Source organism: Bactrocera neohumeralis, unplaced genomic scaffold, assembly GCF_024586455.1.
Source record: "Bactrocera neohumeralis isolate Rockhampton unplaced genomic scaffold, APGP_CSIRO_Bneo_wtdbg2-racon-allhic-juicebox.fasta_v2 cluster10, whole genome shotgun sequence".
Classification (NCBI taxonomy): domain Eukaryota; kingdom Metazoa; phylum Arthropoda; class Insecta; order Diptera; family Tephritidae; genus Bactrocera; species Bactrocera neohumeralis.
In genome coordinates, this window is record NW_026089623.1 from 1,796,513 (window position 1) to 1,815,460 (window position 18,948).

The following is an 18,948-nucleotide window of genomic DNA, read 5'->3' on the forward strand; positions in this document are numbered from 1 at the left end:
ATTATTTTTATTGACTCATCAAATTACTTTTACTTATTTACCTTCATGTAAATCAAATTTAAATATTGTACTTTATTTTTTTTACTGACTCATCAAATTTAAAACATTGCAACAATTGTAATTGATACTTACTTCCTGTTTACCAACTTTTATACAATTATTATTGTTTTAATTTTTACTTGACTCATCAAATTTCTTTTTCGTATTTACCTTCATGTAAAGTTAATTTTAAAATAAATTTCATTATTGGTGTAACATTCAAAGCGATAAGGTGTTTTATTTAACGAAGGAACATAGAAACATAACTCGCGTGACCTACTGATAAGAGTAGCACAGTCGTGCAAATGTCACAGGACCGCGTACCAAACATTCTAAAACTATGGGATGTTTTCCGAGTATTTCCCACGCAAATGTCTTTGCTATAAGTCGAAATGTAGAGAGAAATCTTCAACGTAACTATCACAATGATATTATCGCTATACTCAGGGATAGTCAAGCCCCGCTTATGGCGATCTCCGCTTCCGAGATTATACAGCTGTTGGTGCACGAAATTGCGCCTCATCTGGCAAAAAGGAGAGAGTGGGCAGGGAAAAGTGTTGGCAACAACTCTCAGGCATATGCCTGGTAAAGTTGCTAATAGGTCATTACAACCTCACTAGACTTAAAAGTGCAGTCAACTTCCCTAGAGACAACTTGCGTAATTTTCACTAGGCATTGTAGGCTCAAGAAGAACCTATTTAACATAGACGTCGTTTCTTGTGCTAACTGCGGATTCTGTGAATCGGAAACTCTCAAACACTTGACGCTAGACTGCACGTCAGTACATTGGCACAGGATAAAGGCCCTGGGATCTTTATATCCGAAAAGGGATCAATAGTATACAGCAGGATTCTGAAACTTATCAGTGTGTTGGGCCATTTGATTTGTTATAAAAGAAGAGAGGGATCTTTTATATCTATCTAAATCCTATATATTCACAGCTTTCCTCCTTCATTGGGAGGCTCCAGCCTTCAACCTGTACACAGTTGCGACTTATTCTGGACAGGAAGCTTTCGTAGAGGCCAAAAGTTGGGGAGAGATTGAGGAATGTATCAGTTGCCACAAATAATGACACTTAGTGCCTCTTTATGCTGATTGTTTTTTTTCTGTGCACATACCTGAGAGGGATATGGAGGCGGGGCGATGCCGCTGGAGGAGCGTACAGTGAGCTTTTTCACTGATAGATCGAAACTTAGAGGAAAGGTTTGTGGGGAGTCTTTTGGCGGGTACTCTTTGTTATCTTTACTAATTAATTAATTAGTATATCGTTGCCTGACCCCTCCTTGCCCATTCAATTGTCTCGTTCTAATTGTGGAACGTAAAAGTGGAGGGTTTGAAAGAACTATTTTGGGCGGGAGAAGGAAGCAGTAGAGTACGTGTATTTAAATATCAAAATAGATATGCGCATCTATATCATTTCAGAATATTAAAAAAATGCCGATCCTCACCAAGCCTTACAGGAAAACTCCCTAGGCCACTCTGAAAATCGTCATAAGATTTCATTGAAATTTAGCCAGCTGTTTCGTAGTTTATTAAACATAATTTTTAAATTTAATACCTAACGTGAGCGAAATTTCATATCTATATCTCAAAAACTGAGAGATTAGTGCGCGTATATACAGGCAGAGGACATGGCTAAACCATTTAAGGTCGTCATGCTCATCATTTATATAATAAGATCTCCGACGTTTCCTTCCAAGTGTAAGAAACTTCGTGACAAACTTAATATACCCTGTTCAATGTAAAGACAAAATCGAAACAAGATGAACCTCTAAAGAGACATTAATTGATTCTGAGTATTTTTAAATATCTCTCGTTGTGATTCAATTTTATGAAAAACACAAGTATGAGTGGTACAAAGCCCTCAAAGACGGTCGAGCCTTGTTCTAGATAACCTTCGACAACTCATGAAAATATTAAAAAGGTGAAGAATACAGTGCTTGAAATTCGTCAGGCAAATGTTAGAAAGATGGCAACGTGTTCTTGCTCATGGTCTCTTTGGACATGTTTAATATTGCGAATTCCGATCACATATTCATGGAAAGCATTATCACTGACGATGAGACATGGGTTTATGTGTTTGACATGCATACAAGTCAACAATTATCGGAAGGGAACCCGTTTTCAGTCGATCGAAGAGATAAAATAAATTTCGCTGAATGAGCTGAAGGCCATCACAAAAAGTGCTTATGAAAAGATTTTCGAAGACTGGAAAAAATCGTTGGCATAAGTGTATTACATCTGATGGAGGTTACTTTGAAGGCGGCAAAATAAATATTGATGAATAATTAAATACTCGTATTTTGTGTTTCAATTACAATTTCCGGGTATTTTACACTTATATTATTGAGATAGGATATTAATACTCGTAAATTATATGTATTGAAAAAAATCAGCGAAATCTGGCTACAACGTTTGCTTGGTTGTGGTTATTCTCATACAACTACTATATATTATTATTTCTAATGTAATATGATTCTTTCACTAGATTGTATAAAAGCCGATCTACATACGCAATGTCAAAAATTCTTTATGCCCCTAGATTTTCTATGACGTATTCTACGTGAGCGGTGAAAAATCGATTTTCACAGTGCGTTAAGAATTAAAGTTTGCTGCAGAAAACTAAAAAATTGTAATTTTTCTGAAAAATATCTTGTAACGTGATGTTAAATGCTTATACAAATGGATATAAGTATTAGTAATAAAATAATTCGTTTTGCATTTAATTTCTTTTAGACTAATTTTAGAGTTGAAGTGAGAATTTGACGTTAAGTTGCTGCTTCATTTAGGGATACCGCTAAGCGGAAAAAAAACTCAACGCTTTTATTTAGTTATGCCAGTAAGTGATTATACGACATATAATATAAGTTAATAAGAATCAAATATTATTATAATAATAATAGTTTTTACATATATATATCATGTTTTACAGGAAAGAGAAGACAGCAGTCGGGTCAACTGGCGATTCTCCCTCGCAGTGGCCACTTTATGATAAAATGAGAGCCATACTGTTGCCGTACGTCAGCTACAACGCCGAGAGCTTAGTGGAGGAAAGTTTTCAAAGTAAGATACATTTGTTTTGTAATTCAATTTATTATTTATATTTACATACATATATACATTTTTAAAAAGGTTCTACTAACTCTGAACCACTCCAAATTTCGGTGGAAACGGCTGCGTTTTCTACATTCGTTGCTGCATCTCCATTGTCATCACCGGTTTGCCTACCATCGCCCTCAGCTATGCCGATGTCGCCAAGCGATACTTCTTCGCTACCAGTACCGTCTCCGGAGCCGGGTGATGCTATTAATAAAAGAAGGAATCATTTTCAGAGCATAATATTAAAAAAATTTGAATAAATTGAAAAACAGCTCGAGAAAGCAAGTCAGCAATCCATTGAAACCAGCAAAGAAATTAAGTTCTTAACAAAAAAAATGGTTGAAGATGATAATAAAAAACCGAAATGATGGAACAATATATAAAAGATTCTAAAGAAACCAATGAACGATTACTTCAATTTCTAAATAAATAAAAAAATTAATGAATATAAGTATTTTCTGTTTAATAATATATGTTTAACGTTGATATGTATTAGTTTTTATATGGAAAATAAAATTGAATTTTGTTTGGTGTGTACAACTTTATCTTTGATTTAATGTATATGTAATTGTGTAAAATATAGATATTGTGATACAATATGCACGTGTACTTACCACAATTTGTTCAAAGTGCTGTCCGAATCATTTCTCCATTAATTCTGGATTCTCTGGAATTCTCCGGATTCTGGCGTCTAGTCTCCAACTCTTCCAAAGCGCGTAACCATTTAGCGTTTAGCGAGTCGTTGTTATCATTTAAAAAATTGTGAAGGACGCAACATGCTTTTATTATGGAGTTCCATACAGAGTTGTCAATTCCTTTTCCGATGCGTCGAAAGCGGGCCTTGAGGTGTCCGAAAGCATTTTCGACAACTCTACGTGTTTTCGAAAGAGCGTAGTTGAATACCTTCTCACCATTATTTTGATTTACGCTAAATGATTGCGGTTTCATTAGTTGTTTGCTAAATCGAAAAGCCGAATCCCCAATAATGAATACTGGCACATTTACGCCTGAAATTTCTCTAGACATTTCGCTTAGTAAAGGACAACTATCCATTTCTTTTTTAAGTGATGACGTCTCATAAATTTGAGAGTCATTACATCGCCCGGGACTTCCTACGTTTATGTAAGTAAAACGGTTTCTGAAAATACATTGCAAACATTACTTATGTATGTACTTATACATATGTACATATATTGAGTTTTTAGACTTTACTTAGCATCAACTAATGGCATTAAAACGGTGGAATACCATCCTTTATAATTATAATAATCAACAGCTCCGTCAGATTATGGATGAATCTCAATGTGGCATCCGTCTGTAAACAATTATTATAACATTAGCGCAAATTTAAGATTTTATATTCAATATTTACCAATTGCTCCTAAGCATTTTGGGAATCCAATTACCTCGAAACCAGTCACCAATTCGATTATATTTTCTCTGTTTAGAGGCAACATTTTAAAACAGGATGGCTGCAGTAATCTCCAGATTTCAGTGCAAAATTCCAGTAAAATTTCGCAAACCGTAGATTTTCCTACACCGAACATGTTGGCGATACTACGATACTCTGCAGATGACCCTAAAGCAAAAAATGTTATAGCCACTCTTTTCTCGATAGGAATAGCTTTTCGGTAATTTGTATCCATTTTTTGTAACGGGCGGAGGATGTCACATAATTTATCAAAGGAACTTCGGTTCATGCGAAAGTTCTCTTTAAAAAAAGCAGATCCGTTTCGTTGGCAATCGTGTTCCCAAAACTGATTCTTACATTGCTGGAATTAATAATATATAATTGATTGCATCAATAGGAACATATACACACTTTTGTCCAACATGAATTAATCGGCATCCCAAGGTCCTTTTTTAAATCTAATACGATTAGATGTTGTTTCTTTAACTCGGCTATCTTTTTTGCCAAGGCATGGTGCTGAGTAGTAAGACATTCCAATAGTTCTCTTGAAGAATTGTCGATGAGCAGGATATTTATTTGGCTTCTTAAAACCAATGCTTTCGCAATTAACATCTTTTTCTCAGAATTCTAAAAAACACGATCTTTAGTATTAATTATAAGCAAATATTAAGGATTTTAAAACTTACCATTCTCGTTGCTCAAATGTAAACAAACAAAAAAATTTGTGAGCTGTCAGTGAAAACTCAGCGAAAACACAAATTGTCGGTCCGAACGACTTACGTTCCACAACACAAAAATGTGTTTTCAAAATGTTTTCAATGTTGGTCCGAACATAGTATAAGAATCATTTGAATATTTAATTTCTTCAAAAAAAAAAACAATAAAAAAAACCTGACATCTATATATGTATATAAAAGAAAGTTGTTAGTTACACCATTTATAACTCAAGAACGGCTGAACCGATTTGGCTGAAAATTGGTGGAGAGGTAGCTTATAACCAGGGTAAGGACATAGGATACTTTTTATCTCTTTATGTCAAAGTTTATTACAACTCATAAATAAAAAAAATATATTTTAAATTATTTAAAATCATAAGCATTTGTTCAAAATTCATGTTTGTAGGAATCATTTGAATATACATAAGCGTACAATTTTAAACAGAGTTTTCTCAAAAATAATGCAATTGCTAAATATTTGGAAAAGAAGAAAAGAACTGCAACCAAACACGCAGTGAAATAGATTATAACTGGCTCAGTATTCAGTCGTTGAGTATGTATTATACCACGTGCATCCCAAAAGACTGATGTCATAACCTTTCCAGCAGCCTTTTTCGTTTTTCCACGCCAGAGACGATTGGACTCCAGTGTTAATTGATGGAGCTATATTTCTATCACTGACGAAAAATTTCGGCTTTATTCCAATTAGATTAGCCCTTAAACACTTCTCAGAATCAGTTATTCGTTGTTTTTGTTGGATTATGAACTTGCGAAACACCTACTTTGCTCATTTCGCCTGTTTCCAGCTTATCAAATATCTTTTCAAAGGTGGATTTCCCTGAGCCCAAATTCAACAGTATTTTCCCCAAAAAAGCAATGCTTTATTAACACACGAAATGCTTTGTTATCCATTTTTTTGTCAACCAACACAAGTTGCTTCACAATAATGCTATATCTCATTAACTAATTGTTGAAGAATCTGGCAACCACGATTGGCCATAGTTTTCCCCTTACAACAACAACGTTTTTCGGTTACGTTTAAGATTTTTGTAATCCATTTTGTTAGTTCTTAATAAACTCTTGATGTGAACGGTCATATGAACTATAACCAAAGTATTTTATTTATTCCGGCTCCCTGCGGTAAAAGTAAGTTTTACAACAGGTTATGGGCCCAGGACCTACGTCGGAATTAAATAAAAACTATATACTAATAATTCGGTTTTGCGTGCGTCGCATAAAGTGTTTGTCATTTTAAAAATACAATATGAGTTCGTTATATCAAATAGAGAAGTTAGATGATACCAACTACGATACGTGGTGCATACAAATGCAATGTGTTTTGGTGCACGCGGATATTTGGACTGTGGTTAGTGGTGATTTTGCTAAACCAGAGGATGCGCTATTGTTGGCCAAGTGGAAAGTCGAAAACGAGAAGGCTTTGGCAACAATTATGTTAAGTGTAAAACCATCACAATTAGGGTACGTAAAGAACACTACCAGTGCATTAGAAGCGTGGAATAAGTTAAAAAATGTGTATAAGCCCAGTGGTCCAATACGAAAAGTAAGCTTATATAAACGGTTACTCAGCCTCAGTATGACTGAAGGTATGTCAATGGTTCAACATATACAGGAGTTTGTTAGCGTTTCAGACAAGTTAGCTGAGCTAGACATAAAGTTAAGTGATGAGCTGCTGGTTATCATTCTATTATCCAGTTTGTCGAGAAATTTCGAGAATTTCGTCATTGCGATGGAAACGCGTGATTCTTTCCCAACGTTTGAAATTATAAAAGTGAAGCTATTGGAAGAGTACAACAGACAGTCTGAAAAAGAAAAAGAAAGCATTGCAGTAGTCAATCAGCAAGCTTTTCTCGCAAATTCCAAAGGGGATAATAATACATCGAAGAAACAGTTCAGCGGAAAGTGTTTCAACTGTGGCAAGCGTGGGCATATGGCCTCAAAATGTAAAGTGCCGAAAAAGGACAAAAACACCGATTATAATGAAAAGTGTTCATTTGCAGTGCTAGCGGCGACAGATAGGTCGGGTTTCAAAAGATCATCGTGGTGCATTGATAGTGGTGCGTCCACTCACATATGCAGTGAGCGAAGTATGTTTGTTTCTCTCAGACAAAGTAAAGAGAGAGTGATGCTAGCATCGGACAATTACGTAGACGCGATAGGTGTAGGAACAGTCGAAATACAGGCAAATTGCAAAATATATTTAAAAGACGTGTTATATGTGCCGAATATGGCGGGGAATTTCATATCGGTTGGAAAAGCAATTGCCAATGGTGTAACTATTTGTTTTGAAAGTGACTGTGCGATAATAAGAAATCAAAAATCTAAGGTTGTGTTAAAAGCTCTAAAGAGAAATAATTTATATATATTTGACTGCAAGAGTGAGTATTCGTGTTTCGGTATAGCAGAAGAGAATTTTATGACTTGGCATAAACGCTATGGACACTTGAATTTTTCAAGCCTAAAAGAACTGTCTAATAAGAAAATGGTGAATGGGTTAGATTTAAAAAATGTACCAAAAACCATAAACTGTGACGTGTGCATGAAGACAAAAATAAGTTCAAAGCCATTTCCACAAAACAGTGGGCATAGTTCGATGAATTTGTTAGACATAATTCATTCAGATGTATGTGGGCCTATGCCAAAAGTGTCTCTGGGTGGTGCGCGTTATTTTACAACTTTTATAGACGACAAATCGAAACGTATGTTTGTTTATTTTTTGAAACATAAAAATGAGGTACTGGAGAAATTCAAATTGTTTAAAAGTCTAGTAGAATGTCAAACAGAGAAGCGAATTAAGGTGTTAAGAAGTGACAATGGCACTGAGTATGTCAACCGTGAGTTCGATGATTTCCTTAACGCAAGTGGTATACAAAGACAGTTGACAGTCCCCTATACGCCTCAACAGAACGGAGTAGCGGAACGCGCGAATCGTACGATCGTAGAGATGGCTCGCAGTATGCTTGTGCAGGCTGGACTTTGTGAGTCGTTGTGGGCTGAAGCTGTGGCAACTGCAGTCTATATTCGAAATCGTTCAGTGACTAGACCACTTGGTGATAAAACACCATACGAAGTTTGGACGGGCTATAAGCCAAATGTACGACATATGAGAATATTTGGTTCAAAAGCAGTTGGTCTAATTAAAAATCAACACAATAAGTTTCGTGAAAAGGGTAAAGAGTACACATTTGTTGGTTACTCTTTGACAGCAAAAGCATATCGTTTGTACGATTGCAGTGAGAGACGAATAGTTGAAAAGCGAGATGTCATCTTTGATGAATCTACGACAGGAAGCGTACGAGAAAAGGAAGCAGAACGAGTTCTAGTTGAAATAGAAACAGTACGAAAGTCGCATGGTGAAGAAAGTTTAAACGTTGGAAGAGAGGCGAATGATCATATTGAGGAGGAGCAATATGAAACAGCTTCAGAAGCAGAAAATGAAATAGGTGAAGAACTTGAAGTGCAGGATGATAACGAGATCATATATGATAGCACAAGTGAGAACGATGCAAACGAAAAACGAAGAAGAGGTAGACCGAAAATTCTTCGTACTGGCAAACCTGGTCGTCCGAGCAAACAGTTTCACACGGTAAATCTAGCTGATAGCAGTGGCAAGATACCGAACACTGTAAAAGAAGCAATGTTAAGCAAGAATTGTAAACGCTGGCAAGAGGCTATGAACAGTGAATACGAATCTCTTATTAGAAACCAAACGTGGGCATTAACCGATTTGCCAATTGGAAAACGAAAAATTCCTTGTAAATGGGTTTTTAATGAAAAAAGAGACAAACATGGAAACATTGAGCGATACAAAGCGAGGTTGGTTGCAAAGGGATGTAGCCAGCGGTATGGCGTTGATTACAACGAAACATTTTCCCCTGTTGTACGTTATGCTACTATACGGATGCTGTTTGCATTGGCAGCTGAAAAGGAACTATATATGCATCAACTGGATGTATCAACGGCGTATCTTAACAGCGAGATAGACGATGAGGTGTATATGGAACAACCAGAAGGGTTTATCGATTCCAAATATCCTAATCGTGTGCTTAAATTAAAGAAAGCAATATATGGTTTAAAGCAGTCTGGCAGAGAATGGAACCGTAAGTTGGACATCACTTTAAAATCCATTGGTTTCAAGCAGTGTCAGAATGAGCCATGCCTTTATACGAAAAATATTGATAAAAGTTTTAACTTTATTGCTGTTTACGTTGACGACATTATCGTGGCAAGTTCGAGCGAGACAGACCTATTGGCGATAAAGAGACAAATCGCTAAGGGTTTCGATATTGTTGACAAAGGCAGAATACAACATTTTCTTGGAATGGAGATTGAACGTGTTGGTAGCGTAGGTGATATATCTGTTGGTCACTCTCAGTACGTACAAAATTTGTTGAAGCAGTATGGTATGGAGCAGTGTCGCGGAGCATCTACTCCACTTGATCCTGGTTTTAAGATTCAATGTTCTACAATTGAATGCGAAAGAGTTAATGCTACAGAATACCAGTCTCTTATTGGCGCGTTGATGTATTTAGCAGTAACGACAAGACCCGACATCTTACATTCAGTCAGCAAGTTGGCGCAAAGAAATTGCGATCCTCATATCGAACATGAGACAGCGGCAAAACATGTACTAAGGTATCTTTCTGCAACGAAAAATTTAAAGCTTCATTTCAGAAAGATGGGTAAGCAAGCAGAGGGCTTCGTAGATGCAGATTGGGGCAGCAGCGTAGATGACAGAAGGTCCTATACCGGCTATGCCTTCACTTTAGCAGGTTGTGTATTCTCTTGGGAGAGTAAGAAACAGGTGACAGTTGCTTTAAGCAGTACCGAAGCTGAGTACATGGCGTTATCGGCGGCAGCCAAGGAGGCAGTTTATTTGAAAAATTTGTTGTATGAAATGGATTGCTACAAAAGCAAGGGTGCGTTCGTAATGTATGGTGATAATCTGAGTTCACAACATTTAGCGCAGAATCCAGTTTACCACAATCGAAGTAAGCATATTGATATAAGATTTCATTATATACGACAAGTTGTAAAAGATAATGTAATTGATTTAAAATATTTAAGTACAGATAATATGCCAGCAGATATTCTGACTAAAAATCTTTGTAAATCAAAACATGTAAAATTAATTGAATTACTTGGAATGAAACAATAACTTTTGATATTGAAAAGAAAATCATTGTTGTTGAGGAGGAGTGTTGAAGAATCTGGCAACCACGATTGGCCATAGTTTTCCCCTTACAACAACAACGTTTTTCGGTTACGTTTAAGATTTTTGTAATCCATTTTGTTAGTTCTTAATAAACTCTTGATGTGAACGGTCATATGAACTATAACCAAAGTATTTTATTTATTCCGGCTCCCTGCGGTAAAAGTAAGTTTTACAACACTAATAATTATAATCCAACTAATAGAAATCATATAGATGGTAGTAGTAGTATTATTTATGTATCAGCCACAGTGAAGCGTGGACGGGTCCTCTAGTTTATTTTATATAACATAGTGCAAAAATAGCTTTTATTATACATTTAACTTATTGTTGAATTCTGATTATTTATGAATAACAAAATGAGTTACAAACTGTCAAATAATCAGTGTTACCAAACTAATATATTTTACAAACTAACAAAAAAATAGAAAGAAAGATTATACCCTAAATACAAGAAACATAATCGTTGATAAACAATAAAAAATATATAAATATATTTAAGCGGCCTGAAGGTCGCCTATGTAAAAATGAGTTCTAAAGGAGGAAAAAAAATCTGATACACCGCGGTGTTTGTCCGACCAGGGTTATTTTTTTGAAGCGCGCCCGAAGGCCGCCCACACAAAAAGGAGTTCAACGCAAAAAAAAATCTGATACGCCCTGGTATTTGTCCGACCAGGGTGATTTTTTTTGAAGCGCGGCCGATTTATTTTTATACGTTGTTGATTCTCGTATTTGGGGTATAATCTGTTTACTTTTTTTCTTTTAGTTATTTTGCAAATGATGTCGATAAGGTAACACTGAATATTTGACAATTTGTAGCTCTTTCGTTATTGTTAAGTAAATAAATTTTAACAAATAAGTTAAATATTGAATTAAAACTGTTTTTGTGCTATATTATGTAAAATAAATGTGTACAAACGAATTACTGAAGTACTAGTGGATATAAAAGTGAAAAGTATAAGTGCAAAATTAATTTTATATCGAGAAAATACGTAATTAAAATAGTAACAATTTTAAACTTTAAACGCGAATATCTCGAAAACTATAAGCTTCCTGCGGCTATTCTTGATCTGGAGAATCTCGTCTATCCGACCATACCCATTTTATTCCCGAAATCCTGGGGCGGTATACTAAAGTCTTCCCATTTTTTTGTAAAAATATTTGCCGAAAATTCAATTTTCAGCATGTTTCCTTTGTCCAAGATCTAAGTTAAGGTTTTAACTAAAACTTGTATTTTTTTCACTTTAGATGATCCTATAAAGAGTTATCCTGCCAACGCGGGAGTTGTATCGTCACATCAACCCCCACCAAAACCCAGAAGACACCAATAAAACTATAACAACAAATCATTACATTTATTTTCTTATTGTACTTTATTATTTTTATTGACTCATCAAATTTAAAACATTGCAACAATTGTAATTGATACTTCCTGTTTACCAACTTTTATACAATTATTATTGTTTTAATCTTCACTGTATTTTTCTTGACTCATCAAATTTCTTTTACTTATTTACCTTCATGTAAAATTAATTTTAAAATAAAGATTATTATTGGTGTAACCTTCGAAGAGATAAGGTGTTTTATTTAACGAAGGAACATAGTAACATAACTGGCGCAGTCGAAAAGCCAACGGTTCGGGTTGAAACTTAACTTAAAGTGCTAACAAAATAATATCTTTGTTAATAATTAAATCCTTGGACCACATAAGGGGCCGCCTGTTCAAAAATTCGAAGGAATATCGAACGGAGAACAAATATCAAGAGCATGTTGGTATAAGGCTACAGTGAAAATAAGTGGTATAATAAGTGTATTATTACAAAAGAAAGATTGGAAAGATCATTAAAAAAATATAATATACAATTTAAAAGAAAATATAACATACATTGTCAAAATAAATAAAATTAAAAAGGAAGAAAGGGAAAAGTTAAATAAAAATTAATTACATACATATATATAATAAAAAAAAATCGAAATAAATTATTTTTGTGTAGGCATTATTTGATTGCAAATTCCTATCAATCGGAACCAAATTATGTTACGTAAATAAAACAAGTTATTATTTTTGATGAGTAGTAAATCTACATATTTTCCATATCCTAAAAGTTTTAAGATTTTTAAGTCAAGAAGCCTACCCGTTATATCCGAGGACATTACATTAAATTTTAATATGCTTTCAAATACAGAAGTTCCAAGTATATCAGGGACTCAAACGACAACTAATAGTAACAACATGAATAATATCGACATTTTTAACTCACTTAGAATTCCAGATGCAATCAAGGACCTACCCAAATTTGATGGTAATCCAAGATTCCTCCACGAATTCATTAGTAATGTGGAAGAAATACTTCTTCACATTAGTGGAGCAGATAACACTCCTCATGGACTAATCCTCTTGAGGGCCATAAGAAATAAAATAGATGGTCAAGCCAACGAAGTCTTAAACATGTATGGCACATCCCTCAGTTGGGATGAGATCAGAGGAAACTTGATATCGCATTATTCAGATAAAAGGACAGAAACATCCCTAATTAGATATCTTCATTGTTTAAAATAATACGGCAAGCCGATTGAAAAATATTACAGCGAAATAATGGAAATCCAATCAGCCTTGTCTAATAATTTATCTATCCATGAGTCCGACACTAATGTAATTAATGCAAAGAGAAATCTATTTTCTGAAATGTGCCTAAACTCATTTTTGTCGGGTTTTCGGGAACCTATGGGATCTACGATTAGAGCAATGAAACCAGAATCATTGCCGATTGCCCTTGACTACTGCATCAGAGAACAGAATATTCATTATATTAGGTCCAATTTGAGTAAACCCAAATATCCTCAATGGAGACCAAATTACCAATATAATCCATATCCTAAATATCCACAAAATTTTGTAAATAATGCACCAAGACAAGAAAATTATTACTAACCTAAAAGATATTCTAATTTTTCAACCAGACCTTACTATGTTAATAACAATAGTTTTGAGCCAAATTCAAACAATCAGAATCGTAATTTGTTACCCCAAAATTCCCAAGTACACCGCGAGAATTTTTCAAACTTTAAACCCAGCCAACGCTTCGATAATTTTTCGAGACAAACAAATTGGAGGCAATCACAGCCCCCACCAGAACCTATGGATACCGGTAGTGGATTTTCAAAATTTGAAAAGGGCACAAACAAATTTAAAACTAGCCCAAGCACTCAATTTAGTAGGATAATAAATAGGAATGAAATGAATAATATTAACGAATTTAGAAGTCTTCGAAATGAAAGCTCTATCCCATGTCTTGACCACGCTAACAAGATAAACCTGGACCAATTAGAAAATTACAATATTGATTATTTACAATATAATCAGGATTTTTTACAGTAAGCTCAAGAAACAAACAGGATATATAGACTGCAATAAACATAGCAGTATTTTACCTTATATCAGTATAAGCTCTCCATTTGGCAGACAATTAAGATTCCTAATAGATACCGGAGCTTCTTCTTCATTTACAAACCCGGAATTTATAATTCCTTAGATATCAAGAATTGTATTCCAATAACTATATCTACTATCTTACATAAATATATAATTGACAAGCAAGTGACATTACCTATTTTCAAAGAAATCAGGAAAACAGGAACTCTTACATTCTTAGTTTTTAAATTCCATGATTATTTTGACGGACTGTTAGGCTTAAATTTTCTGACAAAAATTAAAGCTAAAATTGATCTTGAAAATAAAATACTAATTACAAATAATATTACAATACCTCTTAAAATTAAACCAAATTATTCCTCTGATAAATTCACAATACAGACAAATTCGAAACAAATCGTAAAACTGCCAGTTGATTCTAAAGAAGGAGATATTATGATAAATACAACAACTTTGGACAACGGCTTATTTATTTCTCCAGGCATATACTTTGCGAAAGACCGGTTTAGTACAATAGAAGTTGTTAATCCCACGGGGAATGACCAAACAACCCCTGAAACAAGTCCGTATGATTCAGAAAACTTCCTCGAACTTAATAACTTTAATATAATGCAAATCAAACAGTGAAAGAATTGCAAATTTATCTGACTTACTCCGAATGAAACATCTGAATGGCGATGAAAAGCATACACTTTTGAATCTATGTACTAAATATAGTAATATCTTTTATAGAGAGGAGTTGACGTTTGCAAATGAAATAAAACACAGAATTAGGACGACGGACGATATTCCTATCCATACTAGGTCTTACAGGTATCCTTTCGTTCACAAAGAGGAAGTTTGGAGACAGAGAGTTTTTCCCCATGGAGCTCTCCAGTTTGGATTGTTCAAAAAAAGAAGCACGCATTGGGGAAGACGAAATGGAGACTGGTCACTGACTACAGGAAGTTGAACGAGAAAATCGTCTCGGACAGGTTCCCACTGCCGAACATATCTCAGATCTTGGATAAACTGGGCAAATGCCTTTACTTTTCGACTTTCGACTTAGCAAGTGGCTTCCATCAAATTAAAATGGATCCACGGGATATATCAAAAACAGCCTTTACTGTGGAAGGGGGTCACTACGAATACGTAAGAATGCCTTTTGGCTTAAAAAACGCACCCTCAACTTTCCAGAGGGTTACGGATAATGTCCTAAATGATTTGGTTGGAAAAATCTGTCTAGTGTATTTAGGTGACATTATTATATTTTCGACGTTCCTCCAGGAACATATTGAGAATCTAGAAAAAGTCTTTCTAAAGTTAAGATGTTCAAATTTTAAGGTCCAGATGGACAAATCAGAGTTTATGCGAAAAGAAATTGCTGTTTTAGGACACGTAGTTACGACGAAAGGCATAAAACCGGATCCGACAAAAATAGAAGCTATCCAGAAATTTCCAATTCCAAGAACTAATCGTGAAATAAAATCGTTCATAGGCCTACTTAGTTATTATAGGAAGTTTATCCCGAACCTGGCAAGACTTGCAAAACCAATGACAGAATGCTTAAAAATTGGCAGAAGCATAACATTAAACGCCAGATATCTAGAAGCTTTCGAAACATGCAAGAATATTTTAATGAACGATCCAATACTGCAATACCCTGATTTCACAAAGCCATTTTTACTCACAACAGACGCAAGTAACATTGCGCTTGGAGCAGTCCTTTCTCAAGGTCACATAGGTAGTGACAAACCTATTTGCTACGCAAGTAGGACTCTTTCTGAGAGTGAGATTAACTATTCCACTATTGAGGAAGAGCTTTTAGCCATAGTGTGGGCAACCAAATATTTCCGCCCATATCTCTTCGGTCGTAAATTTAAAATAATTACTGACCACTTACATGGCTAGAAGAGTTGGAAGAGTATGACTACGAGATCGTATACAAAAAAGGAAAATTGAACAGTAACGCAGAAGCATTGAGCAGGATAAAATTAGACCATGATAAAACCGCTGATATAAATTTGTGTGATTCGGAAGAACTGTCTACAATACATTCATGTAAGGAAAATGTGAATGATGACGTACCAATTTCAGAAAAACCTTTAAATGAATTCAACTTGCAACTTTTATTAGAAAGATCTGACAAAAAACACAGTGTGACTGTTGAAACCATCTTTAGAAACAAACAATGTAGAACTATAAGAGAAACAGAATTTTCTCAAGACACAATAGTTCAGGCTTTCAAAAAATTTATACCCTCAGGTAAACTAACTGCCATCTTCTCCGATGAACCAACTTTCAGAATTATTCAACTGATATACTCAAAATACTTTTCAAATGGAAAACAATTTCGTATCGTCCGATGCACTAAAATCCTATCAGATGTAACTGACAATGATAAACAGTTGAACTAATTCGTACCTGTCATGAAAATAGGAACCATAAAAAAATTACCGAAATTTATGAATACTTAAAGAGACAATATTATTTTCCCCTTAAGCAATCTACAATAAATAAAACTTTAAATAATTGTGAAATTTGCAATACACTCAAATACGACAGACACCCACCAAAATTAGAATTCCAAGTTACAGAAACACCAAACGAACCTCTTCAAATTTTGCACATTGACATATATACTATAAATAGTAAATGTATTTTGACCATCATCGATAAATTTTCTAAATATGCGACAAGCTATACATTACCATCAAGAACAAGCGTTTGTGTGCTCAAAGCTTTAAAAACATTTATGAACCTTGCGGGAATACCTAAGAAAATTGTTTGTGATAAGGGTACCGAATTTACATCTAACATTTTTAAAGATTTTTGTAGACAAGATGAAATTATACTTCACTTCACATCATTTCAACAATCCAGTAGCAACTCTCCAGTAGAACGACTTCATTCAACCCTAACTGAAATATACAGAATTATAATGACAACCAGAAAATCCAAGAAAATGGCATTAGATCAGGAAGAGATATTAGATGAGACGTTTATAACTTACAATAATACAATCCATTCATCTACAAAATTTACACCATATGAGTTATTCTTTGGAAGACCGTATAACTTCTCAAGAGACATAAAATACGACAACAAACACGAATTTTTAGTTAAGTTAAATGAATTTAAAGAAAAACTATACCCCATAATTAAAGAAAAAGTTATGAAAGCTAAATTAAAAAATATTAGTCGTCTTAATAAATCTAGGAAACCTCCAGAGTGTAGGAACAAAGAAGAGGATATATATAGGAAAGAATGTAGGAGAAACAAAATAACTGCACGATTCTCAAAACATAAAGTATTAAAAGTTAATGACGTTACTTTACAAACTACTAAAGACAAAAAATTACACAAATCAAAAATTAAACTGATACCACGAAAATAATAAACAATTATTTACCTTTAGAATAGCCTTTGCTTATGGACAAGTCTTGGAAATACAAAATTTTGACAAAGACCAGAATATGATTGCCCTGAAGATTGGACACGCGAGAACGATTGAATCTGATTTGAAAAAAATAGCCTTCTAAAAGATGCTGCTAAAATTTGTAAGCTGAAACTTAAGGGACTCAGACAATAAATCCATATAAACGTACAAAACGAGGACTATTCAACGGCTTAGGCTCTGTAATAAAATATGTAACTGGGAACATGGACGCAAATGACGCAATGACTATAAATAAACAAATACAAGAACTCCAGGACACAACATTAAATTCAAAAATAAGAGAGGAAAATCAAAAAAGTTTGAATATACAAATGATACAGAGGTTTGAAAATTTGGCAGAGCATATAAATAACAATCAGGAAAGCATTACAAAATTTTTAGAAAAACTCTCAGCAAAAACAACTAATCATATTCTAAAAGAAGACAATGCGCTATTAGAAATCCAATACATGAATCAGCTTGATTATAATATAGATTTATTATTGAACCATATCTCTGACATAATAGAAGCTGTAATGCTCGCAAAGCTTGGTATAGTATCAAAGCTTATTCTTCATCCAGATGAATTGCATGAAATAAGACCCTATTTTACGTCCCAGAATATTGACTTAGTTTCGACGGACACCTTTACGAACTTCTGGAACTCCAAGCATATTATAATATCAGCAACCTAATTTTTAATATAAAACCACCAAATTTGGCTAAAAGTACGAATTCGCTTTTCCATCTCATTCCTCTTCCTATGAATAATACGAAAGTAATTAAAACAAATACGTAAGTTACAATAACCACGAGCTCCAGTACTTAACAGAGATTCGCTCAAAAATTGAGAACGTGTATTACTGCAAGAGGTCAAATGACTTCGAAAACACCAATAATTCTACTTGTATCGGTAGAATCTTGAATAATAAAACACCAATATGTCCTGTGAACGATGTGGGGCCCACATCGAATATATTCCAACCGGAAGATAATTATATAATGGTTATCAACGTAAAGGGACTACCGATAACCTCTGATTGTGGGCAAAAGTTCACAATTGAAGGAACCTCCCTTCTCCACTACACGAATTGTTCCGTCACGATAGCGGGAACAACATATAAAGACAACCCTTCAGTCCATTGGGACACAATCTTCGTAGCACCACCAAATCTAGAGAAAGTGCAAATAACAACAGTAACAGAGACTTTAAGCCTAGAGAAAATCAAAGATTACAGTTTCATCAACAAAAATGATATTATGAAATTAAGAAAGGATTCTATTCAAAGAAGAAACATAATAACGATAACAACATTGATACTCATCACCTTAACTATCACTAGTGTAACTCTGTTATGGAAAAACCCCATAATTCGGTATTATCCTAAGCCCACTGAAGCCGCTCTGTCCCCACCAACTTCGTTGTGGCCATCGCTCTACTCTAAGGGGGGAGGAGTTATATCGTCACATCAACCCCCACCAAAACCCAGAAGACACCAATAAAACTATAACAACAAATCATTAAATTTATTTTCTTATTGTACTTTAATATTTTTATTGACTCATCAAATTTAAAACATTGCAACAATTGTAATTGATACT

General features: G+C 34.5%; 2 long non-coding RNA genes across 2 annotated transcripts; one reads left to right on the forward strand and one right to left on the reverse strand.

Annotated features, from left to right (window-relative positions):
* Positions 1 to 2,792: 2,792 nt before the first annotated feature.
* On the forward strand, positions 2,793 to 3,245 carry LOC126765017 (uncharacterized). The gene is made up of 3 exons (XR_007668233.1): positions 2,793 to 2,878; positions 2,972 to 3,102; positions 3,172 to 3,245. It is a non-coding gene; the product is annotated as an uncharacterized LOC126765017 (long non-coding RNA).
* LOC126764976 (uncharacterized) lies at positions 2,946 to 5,638 on the reverse strand. Its single transcript, XR_007668188.1, has 7 exons — positions 5,236 to 5,638; positions 4,961 to 5,176; positions 4,511 to 4,910; positions 4,351 to 4,453; positions 3,753 to 4,276; positions 3,152 to 3,342; positions 2,946 to 3,079 (listed from the first exon to the last, which is right to left on the reverse strand). It is a non-coding gene; the product is annotated as an uncharacterized LOC126764976 (long non-coding RNA).
* Positions 5,639 to 18,948: the final 13,310 nt, after the last annotated feature.